This window comes from Ovis canadensis, chromosome 5 (assembly GCF_042477335.2).
Source record: "Ovis canadensis isolate MfBH-ARS-UI-01 breed Bighorn chromosome 5, ARS-UI_OviCan_v2, whole genome shotgun sequence".
Taxonomy (NCBI): domain Eukaryota; kingdom Metazoa; phylum Chordata; class Mammalia; order Artiodactyla; family Bovidae; genus Ovis; species Ovis canadensis.
In genome coordinates this window covers 54,390,946-54,396,831 of record NC_091249.1, presented here as the reverse complement: position 1 = coordinate 54,396,831, position 5,886 = coordinate 54,390,946, and positions in this window count along the sequence as shown.

The window sequence follows — 5,886 nt, the reverse complement described above, 5'->3', positions numbered from 1 at the left end:
TGTGAGGGAGAACGTGATCTTCCCATCCTATTCCTCCGCCATCTTTCCCTCCCTCCGGGTCTTCCCAGATTTAAAGAACAGGGACATAGATTTCAGTCCTTAATAGACTATTGAAAGTGACCTAGTGGAGTTTATAGACTGGCACATTTTGCAGACATTTTTGGAATATGCAATTTATCATTGCTACTTATATATCATTATGCATACATATAAAAGGAGTTCTGTCATATTTTTCATTTATGTCTAACTAGATCTCACTTAGAACATGAAATATATGCTGTGACTCTAAGCAATACTAGCCATCAAAAACAACTAAAGTGTATGAAAATTATATGTATTAAATCTGATTTATAATTAGTATAGTTTTATACATGATAATTTGGAGTTTGCAGTTTTATGAGGTCATTTATGTTTATTAGTATTTTACATATTATTTCTATATATAAATTTGTTATTTACATGTGGAAAAACATTTATATATGAAATTATAAATAAGCATAGATTACATGGATATATTGTTATGCATTGGGCTGTGCAGGAGATACAAAAGATGCAGCTTTGATCTCTTGGGTTGGGAAAATCTTCTGGAGTAGGAAATGGAACTTTGCTCCATTATTTTTGCCTGGAGATATTCCATGGACAGAAGAGCCTCCTGGTGAGCTACAATCCAAGGGGTTGCAGAATTGGATGAAGCTGGTTTTAGAAAAGGCAAAGGAACCAGAGATCAAATTGCCAACATCAACTGGATCATGGAAAAAGCTAGAGAGTTCCAGAAAAACATCAATTTCTGCTTTATTGACTATGCCAAAGCCTTTGACTGTGTGATCACAATAAACTGTGGAGAATTCTAAAAGCGATGGGCATACCAGACCACCTGACCTGCCCCTTGAGAAACCTGTATGCAGGTCAGGAAGCAACAGTTAGAACTGGACATGGAACAACAGGCTGGTTACCAATAGGAAAAGGAGTACGTCAAGGCTGTATACTGTCACCCTGCTTATTTAACTTATATGCAGAGTGCATCATGAGAAACGCTGGACTGGAAGAAACACAAGCTGGAATCAAGATTGCCAGGAGAAATATAAATGACCTCAGATATGCAGATGACACCACCCTTATGGCAGAGTGTGAAGATGAACTAAAAAGCCTGTTGATGAAAGTGAAAGAGGAGAGTGAAAAAGTTGGCTTAAAGCTCAACATTCAGAAAACGAAGATCATGGCATCTGGTCCCATCACTTAATGGCAAATAGATGGGAAAACATGGAAACAGTGTCAGACTTTATTTTTTTGGGCTCCAAAATCACTGCAGGTGGTGATTGCAGCCATGAAATTAAATAATGCTTAGTCCTTGGAAGAAAAGTTATGACCAACCTAGATAGCATATTCAAAAGCAGAGACATTACCTTGCCGACTAAGGCCCGTCTAGTCAAGGCTATGGTTTTTCCAGTAGTCATGTATGGATGTGAGAGTTGGACTGTGAAGAAGGCTAAGCACTGAAGAATTGATGCTTTTGAACTGTGGTGTTGGAGAAGACTCTTGAGAGTCCCTTGGACTGCAAGGAAATCCAACCAGTCCATTCTGAAGGAAATCCAACCAGTCCATTCTAAAGAACCTAGGTGTTCTTTAGAAGGAATGATGCTAAAGCTGAAACTTCAATACTCTGGCCACCTCATGCGAAGAGCTGACTCATTGGAAAAGACTTTGATGCTGGGAGGGATTGGGGGTAGGAGGAGAAGGGGATGACGGAGGATGAGATGGCTGAATGGCATCACTGACTCGATGGACATGGGTTTGGGTGAACTCCAGGAGTTGGTGATGGACAGGGAGTCCTGGCGTGCTGCAATTCATGGGGTCGCAAAGAGTCGGACACAACTGAGGGATTGAACTGATCTGAACTGAGCGCACATACACACACACGCACATTGTTACATATATTTACATATTGTAAATTATTGTAATATATGTAATTACATATATTGTAATCTAATATATAAATATGTATCTAATATATAAATATGTAATATATATGTAATATATATGTAATATATTACATATTTCAGAGAAGGCAATGGCACCCCACTCCAGCACTCTTGCCTGGAAAATCCATGGATGGAGGAGCCTGGCGGGCTGCAGTCCATGGGGTTGCTAAGAGTCGGACACGACTGAGCGACTTCACTTTCACTTTTTACTTTCATGCATTGGAGAAGGAAATGGCAACCCACTCCCATTTTCTTGCCTGGAGAATCCCAGGGACAGGGAGCCTGGTGGGCTGCTGTCTATGGGGTCGCACAGAGTTGGACACGACTGAAGCGACTTAGCAGCAGTAGCAGCAGCATTACATATTTACATATATAAATTGTATCTATCAATAATTTACATATATAAATTATGAATAAATATACATAAGTATCTGAGAAGGCAATGGCAACCCAGTCCAGTACTCTTGCCTGGCAAATCCCATAGAAGGAGGAGCCTGGTAGGCTGCAGTCTATGGGGTTGCTGAGAGTTGGACACAGAGCAACTTCACTTTCACTTTTCACTTTCATGCATTGGAGAAGGAAATGGCAACCCACTCCAGTGTTCTTGCCTGGAGAATCCCAGGGACGGGGGTGCCTGGTGGGCTGCCGTCTATGGGGTCGCACAGAGTCGTACACAACTGAGGCGACTTAGCAGCAGTAGCAGCAGCATACATAAGTATGGCTTCCCCGGTGGCTCAGCAGATAAAGAATCTTCCTGCAATGCAGAAGACACAGGAGACACGAATTCTATCCTTGGATTGGGAAGATCCGCTGGAGGAGGAAATGGCAACTCACTCCAGTACTCTTAAAGGGGAACTCCTATGGATAGAAGATCCCGGTGGGCTACAGTCCATAGGGTCACAAAGGATCAGATGTGACTGAGCAACCAAGCACACATGTACACATAAGCAAGGAGTAGAAAATGGCAGCTCAGGCCAGTATTCTTGCCTGGAAACTTCCATGGACAGAGGAGTCTAAGGGCTAAAGTCCACGGAGCTGCAAAGAATTGGACATGACTGAACATGCACATACAAAAGCATTTATAATCTACAATCTGTGCATCACTCAAGTACACTTTCATAAATAATTTTCAAATGATTGATTTTCAATTTCCTATGACTTGAAATATAGTGTAAATTCTTAAGCTATATTCATTTAGAGTGAATCACGTTGCAGATTGAAGTGTGAATTCATATATTTACATATTATTCTCTAGTTTTATTCTTATATAATTCATTAAATGTAATGGGAAAAAAGATTTAATACATAATTTTATTCTGGCATTTCAGCTTCAAGTATCTGAACGCATATTAGGAGGAAAGTTTTATAATAATTGGAGCTATGGATGAATTTTTTTCTCTTACTTCTTGACCATCTACAAATGCAGTGTTTTATTTGAGTTGATATGAGCTAATTAAATGAAATATATTTGGTAGATCATTCAGAAGTTATTAATATTTAAGAAAAGATAGTCTCTTCAATAAAGGGTGCTTGGGAAAATTGGACAGCTAATGTGAAGCAATGTGACTAGAATATTTTCTCATACAATATATCTAAATGAATTAAAAATGGGTTAAATTCCTAAATGTAAGAAACTGAAACCATAAAACTCATAGAAGAAAAAATAAGTTGAACAATCTTTGATTTATAGGAGGAGCAATTTTTTGATCTATCTCAAGGCAAAAGACGTAAAAGCAAAAAGAAATCTACAAAATGAAGACAACCCACAGAACAGCAGAAAATATTTGCAATTATTTTATCAATGAGGAGGTAATATCCAAAACATAAAAACAGCACATGCAACTCAAAATTTAAAAAAAAAATCAAAAAATGTACAAATAATCTGAATAGATATTTTTCCAGAAATGACATATAGAATGCTAAAATGCAAAACATTGTTACTCAGCAAGGTTAATTATTAGAGAATCATGAATCATCTCAAAACAATGAGCTATAATCTCCTGCCTGTCAGAGTAACTATCGTTAAAAAATTTAGAAATAACCAATGTTGTATGAAGAAAAGAGAATCTTCAGATATTGGAGGTGGAAGTGTAAATTGGTGCAGCTGATATGGAAAACAGTATGAAGTTTCCAAAAACTAAAAATAGAACTACTATGTCATCCAGTAATTGCACTCCTGGATATATATCCTGAAAAATGGAAAAATTAATTCAAAAAATACATGTACCCAGCACTAGTAACAATAGGCAAAATACTAAAGCGACCTAAGTGACCATCAACAGATAAATGGACAAAAGCAGTTTTATATATATATATTATATATATATATATATATACACATATATATATTTCAACAAAATGGTACTCAGTCATAAAAAAGAATGAAATTCTACCATTTGCACCAGCAAGGATAAACCTAGAGAATGTATTATGCTTAGCGAAATGTCAAACAGAAAAAGAGAATCTAAAAATTACTACAAATGAATGCATATAACAAAGCAGAAAAAAACTCACAGATATTGGAAAAAAAAAAAAAACTAATGCTGAAATATGGGCTGGATGACTCACAAGCTGAAAGCAAGATTTCTGAGAAAAATATCAACAACCTCAGATATGCAGATGATACCAATCTAAAGGCAGACAGCAAAGAGGAACTAAAGAGCCTCCTGATAAAGGTGAAAGAGGAGTGTGAAAAAGCTGGCTTAAAACTCAGCATTCAAAAAACCAAGATCATGGCATCCAGTCCCATCACTTCATGGCAAATAGACAGGGAAAAAGTGGAAACAGTGACAGATTTTATTTTCTTGGGCTTTAAAATAACTTTGGATGCTGACAGTAGCCTTGAAATTAAAAGACACTTGCTCCTTGGAAGAAAAGCTATGACAAACCTAGACAGCATATTAAAGCAGAGATATCACTTTGCTGAAAAAGGTCTGTATAATCAAAGTTGTGGTTTTTCCAGTAGTCACGTATATGGATGTGAGAGTTAGACCGTAATGAAGACTAAGCCCTGAAGAAGTGATGCTTTTGAATTTTGGTACTGGACAAGACTCTTAAGAGTCCCTTGGACAGCAGAGAGAGATTAAACCAGTCAATCCTAAAGGAAATCAACCCTGAATATTCACTGGAAGGACAGATGCTGAAGCTGAAACTCAAATATTTTGGCCACCTGATGGGAAGAGCCAACTCAATGAAAAAGACCCTGATACTGGGAAACAGGGCAAAAGGACAAGGGGGGGTGACAGAGGACAAGATGGTTGGATGGCATTACTGACTCATTGGACATGAGTTTGAGCAAACTCCAGGAGATAATGAAAGACAGAGAAGCCTGGCATCCTGTCATTCATGGGGTCACAAAAATTCAGACATGACTTAGGGAGTGAACAACAACCAATGAAGAAAGGGAAGGTGGCAGGGCCATTAGTTGTGTGGAAATAAGATGTACAAGCAAATGTGTTTAAAATAGACAAGGAATAGCACGAGAAATTAGAACCATTATTTTGTAATAACTTTTAAGGGAGAAAAATCTGTAAAAATGCAGAGTCACATTGCTGTATACCTGAAACTAGTATAATATTGTAAATCAATTGTTAAATAATGTAAATCAACTAAGTTTCAATAAAAGAGAAGTTACTGAAATTCAGATTTTTAAGAATTTTTGACAATTATCTTAATTTGACTCATATGGAAAATTCTTAAAAAGATGGGAATACCAGAACACCTTAACTGTCTCCTGAGAAATCTGTATGCAGGTCAAGAAGCACCAGTTAGAACTGGACATGGAACAACAGCTGCTGCTGCTGCTGCTGCTGCTAAGTTGCTTCAATCGTGTCCAACTCTGTGTGACCCCATAGACAGCAGCCCACCAGGCTCCCTCATCCCTGGGATTCTCTAGGCAAGAATACTG